We start from the raw sequence: 19,907 nt of genomic DNA, 5'->3' as shown, positions 1-19,907 counted from the left end.
ACAGTCAAGCTGGACAGGCATATGAAGTGAGGTCCTACAGTTTTGGGTCCAGTTCTGTTCAATATCTTCATCAATGATTTAGATAATGGCATAGAGAGTACAATTCTAAAGTTTGCAGAGGATACCAAGCTGGGAGGGGTTGCAAGCGCTTTGGAGGATCGGATTAAAATTCAAAACGATCTGGACAAACTGGAGACATGGTCTGAAGCGAATAGGATGAAATTCAATAAGGACAAATGCAAAGTATTCCACTTAGGAAGGAATACAAAATGGAGAATGGCTGCCTAGGAAGGAGTACTGCAGAAAGGGATATGGGGATCATAGTGGATCACAAGCTAAATATGAGTCAACAGTGTAACACTGTTGCAAAAAAAGCAAACATCATTCTGGGATGTATTAGCAGGAGTGTTGTAAGCAAAACACAAGAAGTAATTCTTCCACTCTACTCCGCTCTGATTAGGCCTCAGCTGGAGTATTGTGTCCAGTTCTGGGTGCCACATTTTAGGAAAGATGTGGACAAATTGGAGAAAGTCCAGAGAAGAGCAACAAAAATGATTAAAGGTCTAGAAAACATGACCTGTGAGGGAAGATTGAAAAAACTGGGTTTGTTTAGTCTGGAGAATAGAAGACTGAGAGGGGACATGATAGCAGTTTTCAAGTACATAAAACGATCATTACAAGGGGGAGGGAGAAAAATTGTTCTTGTTTGCCTCTGAGGATAGGAAAAGAAGCAATGGGCTTAAGGTGTAGCAAGGGCAGTTTAGGTTGGACATTAGGAAAAACTTCCTATCCATCAGGGTAGTTAAGCACTGGAATAAATTGCCTAGGGAGGTTGTGGAATCTCCATCATTGGAGATTTTTAAGAGCAAGTTAGACAACCATCTCTCAAGGAGGTCTAGATAGTACTTAGTCCTGCCTTGAATGCAGATGACTGGACTAGATGATGTCTTGAGGTCCCTTCCAGGCCTTTGATTCTATGATTGTAGCTACCTGTAGTCATTAAAGATCCTATGGAACTTTGCACACAGCTGCCTACTTGGCATTCAGATACCATAATGATGGGCAATGAAAGAGAATGAGAGAGACATTCTGTAAGGGTGCTAGCTCTGATATCTTCATCAAATTACAAAGTGGGTAACATGGTTCTGCCAGGCTATATCTTCCCATGTTTTCAGTTGGGTACAGTGTTCTTCTTCCCTTCACAGATATGGATGCCTTTCCCTGATGACTGAAGTGTTTCATATGCAGCTTACAATTTACTTTGGGATCTTTTAGGATGAAAACTACTAAATACATGTCAGATCATTATCAGAAGAATTATACCTGGAGATGGTTTCCTGAGCTTCTGTTGAATGCCGTCAGCTGCTTTAACGTTATTTCAGCTGTGTATAATCAAAGGTGCAATTGATAAAGAAATTTTGTAAATCAGATGTGATTTCTACCTTGGCAATGTCCCCTTCTGCTTCTTAGAGAGGCTATTCTTCCCTGCACTTTGTCACATTCTTGATTTTCCCTCCACCCCCTGAAGATACAGGAACTCGTGGAATTAAAGATAAACCCTGCAAAAGAGTTAAAGTGCTCTTATTACACTTTCAGTACATCACTTCCACAGCAACAGCTCAAGATGGCCCTGTCAGTATCACACAGGTGTGGAGGATGGGCAGTATACTGTAGCAAGGATATGCATCTTCATGCCTTTTCACTGCACAGTTGCAAAATATACTTCACAGGCAACTCAAAACAGGGTTCAATGAGACACCAAGTGTCTAATTATCAGAGGAGAGCTTTGGTTTCCATTCCAGAATTGGCCACCGACTTCCTGTGTGACTTCGGCCAAGTCACTGCACATCTTTGTGCCTCATCTTACCAATCTGTAAAATTAGTATTATAACCATCACCAACAATACCTTTTAGAAGTGTTTTGTGAAGTTTAATTAATTCATATCTACAATGCAATTTGAAATCTTCATATACAAGTTGCACTGTAAAACATAAGTTTACTGGTGGGAAACTGCCAACAAATTTCTGTTTATGAGCAATGGATGAACAAGCTTAGTTGAAGTAAGAATCTTCCCCTGAAATTCAGAATGAATCTCAGCTAAGTGGGTGATCTAGTTTACTTTCAGGTAGGCAAGCATGGAATTACCCAAATGAGCTGTAGCTCACGAAAGCTTATGCTCAAATAAATTTGTTAGTCTCTAAGGTGCCACAAGTCCTCCTTTTCTTTTTTCCAAATTAGAAAGTAGCTAGGACAAAGGAATTAATGCCTCTATCCTTACAAAAAGGCACCAAGGGATTGTTAAGGATCACAGTACGAAAGGACAGTAAGTACTAATTCTTCTCTAAGGGTCTGATCCTACAAATACTTACTACTGTCAGTAATCCTTACTACTGTGAGTACTTGCTGTGTTTGTGACTTCTACCCTTAGAGTACCTGAAAGTAGTTTTCCTGGGAACAATGTTGCAATGCCAGCAATTCTGATTAGTAGAACTGTGCAGGAACAGGAATTTCCATTGCATGGGAAAGTCCACGATTAAAAAAAAAAATTGTTCAAACTGAAATAAAAACACAGAATTTTGAAAAACTAAATGTTTCAGTCTTATCAGAAAGGGTTGTTGTTGGGTTTTGGGTTTTTTTCATTTTTTCTTTTCCTAAACAACATTTTGTTGAAATTGACGTGTTCCTGCAGGAAGCTTTGGTTTACCCCAAACGGTATTTTCTGATGGAATACCTTTCCACTGGAAAAATTTCAGCCAGCTCTACTGATTAGCTACCACTGTGGTGAAGTACCCTTCAATGGGACTTCTCCTAAGAGAAAGCAATACACTTAGAAGTAAGTGTTTGCAGAGACCTTTCACAGCACTGCACCCGAAAATGCTCAGATCCAGATTCTGTACTGCTCAATTCTTGCACTTGATGCAGGAATAAATGGAGGGGGATGTAGATGCAAAGTTGTCTTTAAGCCAGCTTTGCACTTCCCTAAATCTAGGCCATATGAGAGGCTTACTCAGCCCACAGCACAAATCAGAGCAGCCTCAGGGCTGCTGTAAATTGTGCTCCTTTGTAACAGTCATCTATCCACCACTGTCTTCAGCAGAGCTACAGGCGAGATGAGTTTGGCTCATAATGTTTAAAACTACATGCATTTAGCTGGGAATTAATTTAAAAGTTATGGCAATTTGTACATATACCACAGATGTTTCACAGAAACCTGTTTCTGCTATCCGTGTTAGTTCCTGAATCCTATCAGTGTTAATTGAAGCCAGCATTAACGCCTCTATATTTAAATTGCACAACAGCCGTCTCAGCTCGCAGGGCTGCGAACTGCTCTCGTCAAAAAAAATTGAAAAAAATTGATGAGCTTTTTTACAGATGAAGCACATCCCAGAAGACAATGTTAAGGCCAAATACTAAGATCCTTAATCAGTGTTTACTCAAGGAAATAGCTATTGACTTGAGTGGGCAAGGAAAATTCTCACTGATATTACCAGCAGTTTGTCTGAGTAAGGGCAGAGTAAAGCCCTACTTGGCCCTTAACTATGTTCCACAAATACAAACGAGCACTTGAAAGATCTTCAAGGGTACTACTGCGGGGCATCTTCCTCAGGGCCGGATTTCCCAGTAGGCACAGCAGACATATGCCTAGGGGCGCCAGCATTCTAGGGGCGCCTAAAAATTCAAATTTTGCCACTCCCGGGTCCCAGCAGGGGGAAGGGCTGGCTGAGGGGGAGACGGCCCCACACAGCCCTGCTGGAGAGCTCCTGGCTCTGCCCTGCAGACAGTCTCACCTCCCAGCGGGACCAGTGAGTACGGCTGGGGGGACAGGATGCAGGACAGTGGGTCTCTGTGGGGGGACATGGGGGACTTCTGGGCTGTGAGGGGATGGGGAGCACTGGGCAGTGGTGGGTTTGGGGGGGCACTGGGCAGTGGGGGTGGGGGAGGTCTGTGTGTGTTGGGACACTGGGCAGTGGGGGGTCTGTGTGGGGCACTGGGAAGTTGTGGTGGGGCTGTGTGGGGGCACTGGGCAGTGGGAGGGTTTGGGGGGCAGTGTGGGGGTCTGTGTGGGGCACTGGGAAGTTGTGGTGGGGCTGTGCGGGGCCACTGGGCAGCGGGAGGTCTGTGAGCAGAGGGGCGCTGCAGAAGGTCAGCTGTAGGCAGTGGGGAGCTGAAGATGCTGTGCCTAGGGGCACATAAGGTGTAAACCCGGCCCAGATCTTCCTGCTACTCCTGCAACTGAGAGATCTGCTGAGGGGTGTTGCAAGTGGTCAGTTTCCCACAGGAACAGAAATCAGTGACATGGAGTCTGGGTATTTTTCTTGGTGTAACTTGTTTCATTTACACTCTATGCATTAGTTCTGGAACAGAGATGGTCAGAAATGACATGTAGGCACACCCCTCTTTCAGAAATCTCAGCCCAGACACCGGTGTCTGGTATCCGGGAAGCAACTCCGCCTCAAGAATAGACTGTAGGTAGAAAGATTAAGGCAAGCTCTAGGGCTGTTTGCAACAACCCCACCACCACCAAAATCATACAGCAAAAACAAATGACAATACAGATATTTCTTCAAAGACTTGCACCCTGGACAAAAAGTGCAAGATGATGTGACACAGCACTATCTGGTGGCTCCCACCAAAACGTTCAAGATGAACGAATGAGTTCAGCTCAAATAATAAATATAACATAGGAATTGCCATATTGGATCAGTGGTATCACTGAGTTCAGTAAGATAGCTTGTGGAGTGAGGTACTACCCAACGTAAGGAGGGCAGATACTCAGACTGAGGCTCGCCGGCCCCGAGCGGCTCTGTAATGTGTCTCCTGTGGCTCTTTGCAGCTCATGATATTAAAAGGCTGTGTGATTTAATTATTAACCCATCTAAATTATTAACCAAGCAGGATGCTTTTACTAGGTTACTCATCAATTGTAGAATACTTGGTCAGTCATTTTGCTGTGAGAATAATATATAGTATTATATATATAGAGAGAGAGCTATATATATAGCAAATGAAACAATGAATTCACACGCCTGTGGCTCTTTTGGGTCATGTTGATCACTAAGCTGGCTCCTGAACCACTGAGGTCCAAGTGTCACTGTTGTAGTCCAATATAAAAGCACTTGCACAGCAGGTGTAGTTAGAGATTCTTCTACCAGTGTGTTAATAACAGCCAAAAACCATAATAATCCCTTCAGATCCATTTTAAAATACGTTGCCTACAGGAAATTAAAATTCAGGTGTCACTGTGTCACATGGCATGCATCCTCTGATGCCCACGGATCCATCAGCTAGAGCTGCCTTACATCATGAACAAGGCAATCTGTGAATCAGTCAGGGAACCACAATGCACACATACCACACAGAGCTTATCACGGTGCAGGAGAGAATCTAGCTCTTAAAAGTGAGTGGGTCTTTCAAGCCAGTGGAGTTCTTGCTGATTTGCACTGGGCTAATTGAGCAGACATTGCTGGGTAACATCTTCTTCCTTTCCTTTTATTAACAGGAAGATGAAACTCAGGATTCAAAACCAAGTTTATTGTCTCCCTCCAGCCCCTCATTCACCAAGGTACTTAAGCATGTGCCTAGCTTTAAGTAGGTGAGTAGCCCCACATGGTACCATTTTGGTGCATTGATATAATTAACCTCATAATGTTAAACTTGATGAATTGGGGCCTTAATGTCCAACTTCAGGCTGTAATGAAATTCATTATTTTGATAGCAGTGAAACTCACAGACAACAACCCCCTTGCTAGCGGATAGCAACACAACCTTTCATATCCTTGACACATAGAGTTTGAAGGAAATGTCACCCGATCCACCTCTGAAACAAAATGTAACTAACTCAAATGAGAAACACAAAAATGACCCAACACTGACCCTTGACAGATGAATTCTAGATGGACAGCTAACACAAACAGCCCAGGCACCTCCAAGCACTAACACAGATTGGGATCACAGAGAATTGTTGGATATGATTACTACAGCAGAAAGGACACTGGGCCTTATTCTCCATCGCCCTCCACCTTGTGCAGTTGGTAATATTAGAAAATTATACAGGTAGTATGAATACAACATGCAAAACCTGATGTATATTCTTTCAGGGGCAGATTTTTAAATGCATCCAACTCCCATAGACTTTCAGTGGGAGTTGAGCACCTCACTCTCATTTGTGGTTTTGAAAGTCTCCCTCTGTTATCTTAGATAGGATCAAAGTCTACCTTGGAAAAGACCCATTAATCCATAGAATCCATCCACCTGCAAGGGCAGAATATAGACGCCACAGTATGAGTCTGTATCAGAGATACTGCACTGGGTCTTAGCCAAAGCAGGCTGCAGATGAGTGCATTGTGCATAATGCTGCATGTTTACTTAGCCTGTACATTCTTTGGGGCCGGGATTGTCCTTTTGTTCTGTGTTTGTACAGCGCCTAGCACAATGGGGTCCTGGTCCATGACAAAGGCTCCTAGATGCTACGTCAATACAAATAATAATAATAACCCAGTGCAATGACACAGTGTCATACAAGCTGGTATCATGCCTGATGCTGACAGTTCTTCAGGAGTAACTTTGCCACCACTGAAATGCAAGTGTTTGTATTTTGAATAATTTTAGAAGTGATATTAAACAGACATCAAAGAAAACACATGTGAGAAGCACTGTCAGTAGCAAGAACATGAGGCATTGGATCAAGGAATCTCCACCGTTAACAATAGAAGGGATTAAGAGTTTGTAGACAAGTATCTTATTAGAATGTATTACTTATCAACTCCGAAGTAAGAAGATATATGTGCTCAGACATCAATCCCATAAATACAAATTCCCCCGAGATTACATTTTGAAATAATATGGAGCGATTCCTTCTCAAAGAAAACTCTTTGCCTGCTCCTCACAACACACATGCTCAGTCTGGCATTTTGGTGCATTTATATAATTAACCTCATAATGTTAAACTTGTAGTAAAGTACTGGATGGCTCTGGTGAATGGTAGACACACCTTTCAAGTCCAGAATGCTGTTTTAAAGGCAGGCCAGGTTGTAAGTGACTAAATCACTAAAACTTATTATTAAGTGATGGATGTTCACAGACCAGGTTAGCTCCCAGACTGCTGCACTGGGCAGCACAGTATGGGGAGGAGGTGAGCAGCCCTCAGTAGTGAAGGAACAGATTAAGGACTATTTAGAAAAGCTGGACATGCAAAAGTGCAGCGATCTGGATCTAATGCATCCGAGGGTGCTGAGGGAGTTGGCTGATGTGATTACAGACCCATTGACCATTATCTTTGAAAACTTGTGGCGATCAGAGGAGGTCCCAGAGGACTGGGAAAAGGCAAATATAGTGCTCATATTTAAAAAAGAGAAGAACGAGAATCCGGGGAACTACAGACCAGTCAGCCTCACCTCAATCCCTGGAAAAATCATGGAGCAGGTCCTCAAGGAATCCATTCTGAAGCACTTAGAGAGAGGAAGGTGATCAGGAACAGTCAACATGGATTCACCAAGGGCAAGTCATGCCTGACCAACTTTATTGCCTTCTCTGATGAGATAACTGGCTCTGTGGATATGGGGAAAGCAGTGGACATGATATATCTTGACTTTAGCAAAGCTTTTGATACGGTCTCCTGCAGTATTCTTGCCAGCAAGTTAAAAAAGTATGGATTGAATTAATGGACTATAAGGTGCATAGAAAGCTGGCTAGATCATCGGGCTCAACAGGTAGTGATTAACGGCTCGATGTCTAGTTGGCAGCCAGTATCAAGCAGAGTGCCCCAGGGGTCTGTCCTGGGGACGGTTTTGTTCAACATCTTCATTAATGATCTGGATGATGGGATGGATTGCACTCTCAGCAAGTTCATGGGTGACACTAAGCTGGGGGGAGAGGTAGATGTGATAGAGGGTAGGGATAGGGTCCAGAATGACCAAGACAAATTGAAGGACTGGGCCAAAAGAAATCTGATGATGTTCAACAAGGACCAGTGCAAAGTCCTGCACTTAGGACAGAAGAATCCCATGCACCGCTATAGGCTGGGGACCGACTGGCTAAGCAGCAGTTCTGCAGAAAAGGACCTGGGGATTACAGTGGACAAGAAGCTGGATTTGAGTCAACAGTGTGCCCTCATTGCCAAGAAGGCTAACGACATATTGGGCTGCATTAGTAGGAGCATTGCCAGCAGATCGAGGGAAGTGATTATTCCCCTCTATTCGGCACTGGTGAGGTCACATCTGGAGTATTGTGTCCAGTTTTGGGCCACCCACTACAGAAAGGATGTGGACAAATTGGAAAGAGTCCAGCAGAGGGCAACAAAAATGATTAGGGAGCTGGGACACATGACGTATGAGGAGAGGCTGAGGGAACTGGGATTATTTGGTCTGCAGAAGAGAAGAGTGAGGGGGGATTTGATAGCATCTTTCAACTACCTGAACGGGGATTCCAAAGAGGATGGAGCTCGGCTGTTCTCAGTGGTGGCAGATGACAGAACAAGAAGCAATGGTCTCAAGTTGCAGTGGGGGAGGTCTAGGTTAGATATTCGGAAATACTATTTCACTAGGAGGGTGGTGAAGCACGGGAATGGGTTACCTAGGGAGGTGGTAGAATCTCCATCCTTAGAGGTTTTTAAGGGCCAGCTTGACAAAGCCCTGGCTGGGATGATTTAGTTGAGGTTGGTCCTACTTTGAGCAGACGGCTGGACTAGATGACCTCCTGAGGTCTCTTCCAACGCTAATCTTCTATGTTCAGTCACCTATGAAGGGAATGGAATGGCTACAGTTCCTAACAGACAGGTTTCCAAAACACTGGTACTAACTGACATCTCTCTCAGCCGTCAATCTCAGCATGGGGGGCTAAGAACTGAAAGGACATGAAAACCAAGCTACCTTCTCAGTCCTAGGAGTTGTCCCACCCAGTTACATCACTGGGGCAGCGTGGAGTCGCTTCCGCTTCTGGTCACCATTATAGCATCTGTTCTGCAGGTAAAGGACTTCACTCTCCAAATCTGTTAAGCCAGCATTTTCACTTGCACTAAATTACATTATAAAAAACATATTTCCTGCTGCAGTTTCTTCTACACACAACAGAGCTGGGGGGCTTGCAGAGGGGCAGGTTCTAGCTTCATGATTGATGGCAGTTCCTGGGAACTGCCATAAAGTACCCACATTGGCTATGGCCCTCAAGGGGTTGTTTGCCAGCAGAGAATAACCAAAGTGCATAGTGCTGTGACCATTTCCCAAAACACCTCCTACCCCAGGGCTGCATGGAGGCCATAAGAACTAGATACAGTGGTTTTACAATGGCTGCAGACTTCCCCAAGCCATAGCAATTCCCAGCTAGGAAGACCCAGGTATTTCCTAGCCCATATTCATTATCCAAATCCCTTTAGATGTCAAGAAGCAATAGAGAATCTAGCCTGAGACTTTTTCCGTGTTATTGGTCAAAAGTGAGAAGAGTTCCTCAAGCAAGAGCTGCTATCCTGTAATAATTTTTAAAACCTCAGAAAATAGTGAATTGTGGGAGTGACTTTTTTCATAAGTCAAATACAAAAGAATGCTATTCAGCACGAAGATTTGTCACACGAATCTCCCCAAGGGAAAGCAATACCAAAGGGAATGTACTGTGGAAAGATTTGCAGAAATCATTATAGATCCTGTTGCACTAGCATTATGTATTTGCTTCAGGTCCACACAAAACTGCCCCTGGAGGAATTCATTTTAATTTGATGTGACTCAAATCCTGAAACTTAACAGAAAAGAAATCAAACATATCATTCCGTCACTCTACCCGCAGAAAGAGGGGCTGTCTCTTTGCATATATATTCCTGAGTCACCAGGCAAAACTTTCAACTTGCGTCACTCCACCAGTCGTCAGTGGCTCAGATTGACAAGAGGACAACTCTGTATAGGCTTTCGCTGTGCAAAACCTGATTGATTCACTGATGTTGGTCTCTTTTGGGGTACTTGGAAGCAGTGTGGTCTGGTGGGCTGAGCACCGGACTAGGAGCTAGGAACCCTTGCTTTCTAATCCCAGCACTGATAGTGACTTGCTCTGCTCTCTGTTTCCCCTCTGTTAAATGGGAATAATAATACTTACCTATACATTTATAAGACCATGAGGAGGATTCATTAGTTAATGACTATACAGGATTATACTTGTGCTATTAAACAAGGCTCTGTGTGCTTTGAAGTGAGCTGGATCTAAATTCTGCAGCCACCTCCTTAGATTCTGACACACTCTGTAGCAGAAGTTTGGAAGCTCTGCAACTGCTTCACTTAAAGTAAAATGGGGGATAATTAATTAATTAATTATAAACATGTATAACAGCCTATGTATTATTTAGTTTACATATCTATTTTTACGCAGCCCTCAGAGTTTCAGTTTTTAGCCTGCCACAGATTTTTGCAGGGATAATGCATATCTGCGCCATAGAAACTGTCAGTTGGGAAGCTGGAGGTTTTGCCAGCTGGTTATTGAATAGCTTGAGGATTTTAATACCTGAGAAGATGTGGAAGGTAATTTGGGAATGTGAGATAAACATGTTAGCTGGATGTTTTTGTTTTTGATCAGGAGTTAAATAGTTATGTTTTCATGTATGTTACCATCCTAAGGTTTCAGAGTTAACATTGCCACGGTGCGAGTGCAGAATTCACACCTCTGAGCCTTTGTTTCCGGATGCCCGCAAATACTAGAGAACAGCACTGTGTCAGTTTACACTCAGTTAACATATTTTAGGTTAGCCCAAGCCTGTGTGAAGTGAATTTGCGGATCTCAGTCTAGTTGCCAGTGGAAGAATATTCTCTTCACAAAACCTAGGCCAGTCATCTGTCATCAGGCCCTTTGTTAGCAATACAGAAGACTTTCTCAACCCATACAAATAGCACCTCCAGAGTAGAGCTTAGGCTCATTGCCGAGGATGATGGGGAAGTTTGCACCAATGGGAAGCAGTGAGGTCTAGTGGATTGAGCACTGGATGGGAGTCTGGAGAGCTGGGTACTATTTCCAGCTCTGCCCCTGACCTGCTGTGTGACCTTGGGCAAGTCACTCTGTGCCCCTATTTCCCCTCCCTCTTTTTGTTTACATTACCTATTTAGACTGCGAGCTCACTGGGACAGGGATTGTCTCTTCTTGTGTGTTTGTCCAGGGCTTAGCACAGTGGTACCCTGATCACAAGGCACCACTGAAATGAATAAGGACTGTATCTGGACTACAGTTATTAGGTGGCTAAGACAATAAGAGTGGCTAAGCACAGAAATGATAAACAGTTGCCTAACTAAGGAATTCCCTCCTCCTTTCTTATTTTGCTCTCTGCCCTGAAGCATACCAAACCTGATAGCAGAAGTGCAAGCAGCATCTCAGTGCAAGCTGTCACCAGCAGGCGTCACCTACATGAGTTTACACCACCACAATCAAAAAACAAAGGGGAATCTCTGCAGAATATAAATAAACAGCACTGTCTGAATGGCATCTCTTCACCCTTCATTATATATAGAAGGTCTCCTGTGACAGTCTCTGCCTGCTGTAATAAAAGTGCTCCCCTGAACTGTTTAAATTAAACTGAGCGCCACAAACCGCGAGTGAGCAGTTTCGGGTGTCACCACGCAAAAGTACTTTATAACATCAGGAAGAGATCGGTGGGGATATCATATCAATACTAAAGCTGTACAAATTTTCAGTTCCATTTCTTATGGAGTTGGCTGAGCTCGAAAGTTTCACACTGCATTCTAGGTTCAAAGCACCATGTCACTGGGAGAGTCAAAACTGAAACATGATCTCAATAGGAATTATTCCCACTTACACCAAACCTGAATTTGAACTTCTAACCTTTGTTCTGATTCCAGAAACTTGGGGCTTTTAGCCCAATGGAGATGGTGGGGTTTTTTTTTCAATGAAACTCACATTTCAACTTCCAGCCTTATTGGTAACATGCAAAATACATGACTCTTAAACTCTGTTTCTCCAAACACAAAGCCATCAGATAGATCAGACAGTTCTCCCCTCAAAGAATAATTCTGGAATGCCCATGCCCAAGCTGAGTACAATATTTATACAAATACTGTATAACACATAGAGACGGACAGCTGAAAGCCCAGTAGTTTTCACACCACGTCTCTCATCACTGTGAATTGTGAAACAATCTGTTCATGGCAACAGTTGCTTTGTTATTCTGTTCTTTAAGTCTCTCGAAAAGACCCATTTTTCCCATGCTGTCTGTAGTGGATCTGTATTTTTAAAAAATCCATATTTGTTTTTCCCCTTTCCCTAACCTCTGTCTATATGTCTATGTGTCTTAACACTCTGAGGTCCCCAAGGCAGTGGCTGTCCCTCCTTGAATGACTGGAAAGTGCTAGTTAACTGTGGGTGCTACTATAAATAAAATAATTTCTACTAGACGGTCATTTACAGCGGTGGTGCCCAATCTTTCTTTTCTCTGAGGGATTGGAGGATGGATCCTTTTCCTCCCCAGATCCCTTCTAACCAAGTACTCCATGTCTCAGTAGTCACTCTCCTTTTTTCTATCAATTTTCTCTTTCCTGCCCTTTTCATTCTCTTTTGTTTTAATCCTGTGTTGTTGTGGGAGATATTTTGTTTTCCGTTTGTTGTTTTTCTCTTTTCCTTGATGTGTTGGTGGCTGCAAGGTCCTGGATGCATCTGCTCTTGTGGCTTTGAGTGCCCAACGAATAGACCTAAGAGGAGTTTGGGCCAGCAGGCAGGGCTGCCTGAGAATATAACCATGCCCATGTGAGTTGCTCCCACCACCAGTTATGCTGAGGGATACCATAAGAATGCCAAGGGAAGGTGGGTGGCTTTCAAGAAGCCAGCCACCGCTTTAGTAGAGCAGCAAGAGCATGTTTGCAACATGAGGAGTGGTGGATCCAAGACCATAGAGTTTTCATCACCTCTCCACTCCTATCCTTTGCCTCATGCCCTCCCCATGCCCCCAAATCTACTTCCATATCCATGGCCCGGGCTGGAAAACTATTAAACTATTAATTGATTTCAATGTAAAATAAAACAATATAAAAATACTATTTAAAAATGTCTTTCCCGGATTATTTAATAACATTTTTGGTTGCTAAAGAGAGTCTTAGAAGTCAAATTTTGCTTTCCTCTAGTTCTGCAATTTGCAAACTTGTTTGCACTTCATTCACCACAGACAGTGAAACTATAGACTGATCTGTTTTCAGAGTAGCTGCCATGTTAGTCTGTATTCGCAAAAAGAAAAGGAGTACTTGTGGCACCTTAGAGACAAACAAATTTATTTGAGCATAAGCTTTTGTGAGCTACAGCTCACTTCATCGGATGCATTCAGTGGAAAATACAGTGGGGAGATTTATATACACAGAGAACATGAAACAATGGGTGTTACCATACAGACTGTAACCAGAATGATCACTTAAGGTGAGCTATTACCAGCAGGAGAGTGGGGGAGGGGGGAGGTAACCTTTTGCAGTGATAATCAAGGTGGGCCATTTCCAGCAGTTGACAAGAATGTCTGAGGAAGAGTGGCGGGGTGGGAGGGGGAATAAACATGAGGAAATAGGTTTCAGAGTAACAGCCGTGTTAGTCTGTATTCGCAAAAAGAAAAGGAGTACTTGTGGCACCTTAGAGACTAACCAATTTATTTGAGCACAAGCTTTCGTGAGCTACAGCTCACTTCATCAGATGCCGATGAAATAGTTTTACTTTGTGTAATGACCCATCCACTTCCAGTCTCTATTCAAACCTAAGTTAATTGTATCCAGTTTGCAAATTAATTCCAATTCAACAGTCTCTCGCTGGAGTGTGTTTCTGAAGGTTTTTTGTTGAAGTATTGCCACTTTTAGGTCTGTAATCGAGTGACCAAAGAGATTGAAGTGTTCTCCAACTGGTTTTTGAATGTTATAATTATTGACGTCTGATTTGTGTCCATTTATTCTTTTACGTAGAGGCTGTCCAGTTTGACCAATGTACATGGCAGAGCGGCATTGCTGGCACATGATGGCATATATCACATTGGTAGATGTGCAGGTGAATGAGCCTCTGATATTGTGGCTGATGTGATTAGGCCCTATGATGGTGTCCCCTGATTAGATATGTGGACAGAGTTGGCAACGGGCTTTGTTGCAAGGATAGGTTCCTGAGTTAGTGGTTCTGTTGTGTAGTGTGTGTTGCTGGTGAGTATTTGCTTCAGGTTGGGGGGTGTCTGTAAGCAAGGACTGGCCTGTCTCCCAAGATCTGTGAGAGTGATGGGTCGTCCTTCAGGATAGGTTGTAGATCCTTGATGATGCATTAGAGGAGAGGAAAGTGATCAGGAACAGTAAGCATGGAATCACCAAGGGCAAGTCATGCCTGACTAATCTAATTGCCTTCTATGACGAGATAACTGGCTCTGTGGATGAGGGAAAGCGGTGGATGTGTTGTTCCTTGACTTTAGCAAAGCTTTTGACATGGTCTCCCACAGTATTCTTGCCAGCAAGTTAAAGAAGTATGGGCTGGATGAATGGACTATAAGGTGGATAGAAAGTTGGCTAGATTGTCGGGCTCAACGGGTAGCGATCAATGGCTCCATGTCTAGTTGGCAGCCGGTATCAAGTGGAGTGCCCCAAGGGTCGGTCCTCGGGCCGGTTTTGTTCAATATCTTCATAAATGATCTGGAGGATGGTGTGGATTGCACCCTCAGCAAGTTTGCAGATGACACTAAACTGGGAGGAGAGGTAGATACGCTGGAGGATAGGGATAGGATACAGAGGGACCTAAACAAATTAGAGGATTGGGCCAAAAGAAATCTGATGAGGTTCAACAAGGACAAATGCAGAGTCCTGCACTAGGGACGGAAGAATCCCATGCACCGCTACAGACTAGGGATCGAATGGCTCGGCAGCAGTTCTGCAGAAAAGGACCTAGGGGTTACAGTGGACGAGAAGCTGGATATGAGTCAACAGTGGGCCCTTGTTGCCAAGAAGGCCAATGGCATTTTGGGAGGTATATGTAGGGGCATTGCCAGCAGATCGAGGGACGTGATCGTTCCCCTCTATTCGACATTGGTGACGCCTCATCTGGAGTACTGTGTCCAGTTTTGGGCCCCACACTACAAGAAGGATGTGGAAAAATTCGAAAGAGTCCAGCAGAGGGCAACAAAAATGATTAGGGACTGGAACACATGAGGAGAGGCTGAGGGAACTTGGATTGTTTAGTCTGCGGAAGAGAAGAATGAGGGGGGATTTGATAGCTGCTTTCAACTACCTGAAAGGGGGTTCCAAAGAGGATGGATCTAGACTGTTCTCAGTGGTAGCTGATGACAGAACAAGGAGTAATAGTCTCAAGTTGCAGTGGGGGAGGTTTAGGGTTGGATATTAGGAAAAACTTTTTCACTAGGAGGGTGGTGAAACACTGGAATGCGTTACCTAGGGAGGTGGTGGAATCTCCTTCCTTAGAAGTTTTTAAGGTCAGGCTTGACAAAGCCCTGGCTGGGATGATTTAGTTGGGGATTGGTCCTGCTTTGAACAGGGGTTGGACTAGATGACCTCCTGAGGTCCCTTCCAACCCTGATATTCTATGATTCTATGATTCTATGATATGGAGAGGTTTTAGATAGGGGCTGAAGATGATGGCTAGTGGCATTCTGTTATTTTCTTTGTTGGGCCTGTCCTGTAGTAGGTGACTTCTGGGTACTCTTCTGGCTCTGTCAATCTGTTTCTTCACTTCAGCAGGTGGGTATTGTAGTTGTAAGAATGCTTGATAGAGTTCTTGTAGGTGTTTGTCTCTGTCTGAGGGCTTGGAGCAAATGCGGTTGTATCGTAGAGCTTGGCTGTAGACAATGGATCGTGTGGTGTGGTCTGGATGAAAGCTGGAGGCATGTAGGTAGGAATAGCGGTTAGCAGGTTTCCGGTACAGGGTGGTGTTTATGTGACCATCACTTATTAGCACCGCAGTGTCCAGGAAGTGGATCTCTTGTGTGGACTGGTCCAGGCTGAGGTTGATGGTGGGATGGAAATTGTTGAAATCATGGTGGAATTCCTCAAGGGTTTCTTTTCCATGGGTCCAGATGTTTCACACTCTGTTTAATAACACTTTCCAGTGTTGCCAACGCTCATGTTTTTATGGAGAATCTCATAATCATGAGCCCCAGTTACTGGAGTTATGTGAGTACATCAGAATCTCAGCTTTCATTTGTTAAAAAATAAGTTTCTAGCCTTCACAGTGGCAGATAAAAGCTTAAAAATGTGACCCCTGTGTACCTTAAGGCCATCAAATCAGAAGACAAAGAAAAATAAACCTCAAGTTTTTTTTTTTAATTTCATTATTTTTAAGCCAGTCTCATGAGCTTCATGTCACTGTGAGAGTCAAAACTGAAACATGATCTCAACAGGAATTATTCCCACTTCTGCCAAACCTGAATTTGAATCACTAACTTTTTGTAACATTTGGAGTTGGCGATACTGCTTTACACGTGTACATAGCACCTTCCCTCTCAAGCTCTTAAATTACTTTAGATTTTCATATAATTTGAGGTGAGAAAGGTAAGTATTATTATCCTCCAGATGGGGAAATTGAGGCACAGGAAGGTGAAGCAACTTTGCCCCAAGTTCACACACAGACGATGTGGCAAAGGTAAGAACAGAACCTAAATCTCATGGCTTCCAGTCTTCCGCCTTTCTCCATGTGTTTAGTCATTATAACTGGAACTGTGGTGACAGCTTAGTTAAGGGGCTGTCTAACCCAGGCCTTCTCAAACTTTAACATAGAATGGGTGGACCATATTTTAATAGAGAACTACCTCCCCTGCCACCTCATATCTCCGCTCCCATTCACAACCACATAACATCCCTATAGCAACTCTAGACAATGTTTACTTAAAAGAGGAATATTAGGAAAGTATGTCCCCTTTGCTTCCTCTACCCCACACGTGTTTCTCTGCTGCTTGGTTCTTCCATGATTCCCCTGGATATACTCCCCAACCTCAGTCTCTTTTCCCTCTACTCCCCCGCACTTGTTGCTCAGTTTCCTGACACCACTCTCCCCTGCTCCTCGGGATGTTGCATTCTGGTGACTAGCAGCTCCAGTCCCACTGGTGGTTCCCATGCCTGATGGTGGTCCTGTTTTTTCTCCTTTTCTGCAGCTGCAGCTTCTAGTAGAGGCACCTAGGCTGACTCCTCATTGTTTTTATCCGCTTTTACAGGCCATTTTTGCAATTGGCAAGCCTGGATGCTTGTGGCAGCCGCTAGAAACAAGGAATGCCATCATGTGATTCAGTACACATCAACAGCAAATGCTCTGTGGACCACTGGCCTAAATATTTCCATTCTAATTACCCTTTGTAAGCTGTTCAGACATTTCTAAAATGTTCACCTTTCAGCCTGAATTTTCTACCTGAAAATGTTTTTGGAGGGTTTTTAAGTTTGAGCAAAACCAGTTCAATGAACAAAGCGTACTATTTCCACTAAAAAAAAAAATTGCAACATTTTTAGAACTGCGCTAGTGCTGAAAAGGTGAGGGCAAGAAGTTGAAATCCGGCAAGGAAATAGCTCTGACGAAGGAGAAGTAACTGCCTTTCATTGTCCTGATGAAAATCTGTTTTGATTTCACCAAATGGTGAAAGTTTGAAAACCATAGTCTGTGGATGCACATTCATCTTCTAACAACTAAGCCTTTTCCAGCTGCCTCCCAACATTCTAAATATGAAAGAGGGGTGTGCTTTGCATGGACGGCATTGATAAATTGGTATGGCAGTAAAACACGTGGTGAGCCCTTCCTCATTCAATGCAAGAGTTCAGGTACTAAAGGAAGATCAAGAACATTAAGCTCTTTGGGGTAGGGAAGGTCGTTTTGTACAGCACCTAGAATAACGGTGTCCTGGCCCACGATCTAGGGCTCCTAGGCTCTACAGTTGTATCATATATACCTTGATGAATTGGGGCCCTAATCTAGGTTTGAATAACAACGTAGCCCCAGGCATGCTCCTAATACACAATGAGAAGCTTGAGCTATTGTGACAGATCCCAACGGTGCTTTGGGAAAACCTCATTGTGCTCCATCATTAGCATCAACAGACAGTAATGTGAAACATCACAAAGAGACACCAGCGCATGAAAACAAAACCATGCCACGGTGCCGCAATACATCACCCCACTACATGAAAAAGTCACTGTGACACATCAAAATATCACAGTGACAGCACACCAAAACGTCACATTTGTGCTTCAGTGCACAAATACTTCACATCACCACTGTCAGTGACCAAGTCGTGGGTGGTCTGGCCTAATGACTGTAGCGACAATCTACCCTTCTAGTTAAAGTTGACTCCAGTCGGGGTGGGGTCCTGGAGCAAAGTCAAAGTCAAACACAGCTTCTGACTGTGTTCATTAAGTTGCCAAGTGACTGGCTCTGCCACAAGCTGGCCCCTGCGATCCACAAAGCATAGTTTTATCTTCACAAGGCATGAAGGTCTCCCTGAGGTGTGACCATTTCACAAGAAGGGTGTGAGGCATAAACAAGGCATGAATGACTATACGGTGGCTCAAGTGTGAAAAGATGACCACATGGCATGAACTTGTACATGGGGCAGTGCAAAGCATGAATGTGACAGTGCAGCAACATGGGGCTTAAATGTGTCACCATGAGGCACAAAGTACGTCCGTGTCTTCATGAAGCATGTGCATGTCACCAGTGTGATGTGTCACCACGTGTGTGTCACCATGAAGCAGGCCCATCATCACGAGGGGTGTATGTTTCACCACAAGGCATGATGTGTGCCGATGTCACCACAGGGCACGTGCTTGTCACCACAGAACATGATGTGTTCCCATGTCTCCACAAGGTGTGTGCTCTCACCACAAGATGTGTGCGTGTCACAAGCGTGTGTCACAAGATGTGTGCAAGTCCTACAAGGCATGAAGCATTCCCATGTCACAAAAGATGTGTGTCACAAGGTGTGTGCATGTCACCATGATGCGTACAGCATGCCCATGTCACCAAGAGGTGTGTGCTATCTCCACGAGGTGTTTGTGTGTCACTGCAAGGCATGGAGTATGCCCGTGTGACCACAAGGCATGTGCTGTCACCACAAGGTGCGTAGCATGCCCATGTCACAAGACGGACGCTGTCACCATGAGGTGTAAAGCGTGCCTGTGCCACCACAAGGCGGGTGCATGTCACCATGAAACGCATGTGTCACCATGTGGTGTGAAGCATGCCCATGTCACCAAAAGGCATGTGCTATCACCAAGAGGCATGTGCATGTCACGGCTACCGCTCTGAAACCTGTCACCAGGGGTGTGCGACTCACAAGTCATGTGTGTGTGTCACCACAAGGGGTGTGCTATCACCACAAGGCAAGTATGTCACCACAAGCCATGTGCGTGTCACCCCAAGGGGTGTGCTGTCACCAGCCATGTGCGTGTCACCACAAGGGGTGTGGTATCACCACAAGGGAAGTATGTCACCACAAGCCATGTGCGTGTCACCCCAAGGGGTGTGCTGTCACCACTAGCCCTGTGTGTGTCACCACAAGCCATGTGCGTGTCACCCCAAGGGGTGTGGTATCACTACAATACAAGTATGTCACCACAAGCCATGTGCGTGTCACCACAAGTGGTGTGCTTTCATCACAACGGAAGTATGTCACCACTAGCCATGTGCGTCACCCCAAGGGGTGTGCTGTCACCACTAGCCATGTGCGTGTCATCCCAAGGGGTGTGCTGTCACAAGCCATGTGCGTGTCACAAGGGGTGTGGTATCACCACAAGGGAAGTATGTCACCATTAGCCCTGTGCGTGTCACCACAAGGGGTGTGCTGTCACAAGCCATGTGCGTGTCACCACAAGGGGTGTGGTATCACCACAAGGGAAGTATGTCACCATTAGCCCTGTGCGTGTCACCACAAGGGGTGTGCTGTCACAAGCCATGTGCGTGTCACCACAAGGGGTGTGCTATCACCACAAGG

The sequence above is a fragment of the Lepidochelys olivacea genome (assembly GCF_965140295.1).
Source record: "Lepidochelys olivacea isolate rLepOli2 genome assembly, chromosome: 2".
In the NCBI taxonomy this organism is placed as follows: Eukaryota; Metazoa; Chordata; order Testudines; family Cheloniidae; genus Lepidochelys; species Lepidochelys olivacea.
This window is presented reverse-complemented; position numbering follows the sequence as displayed.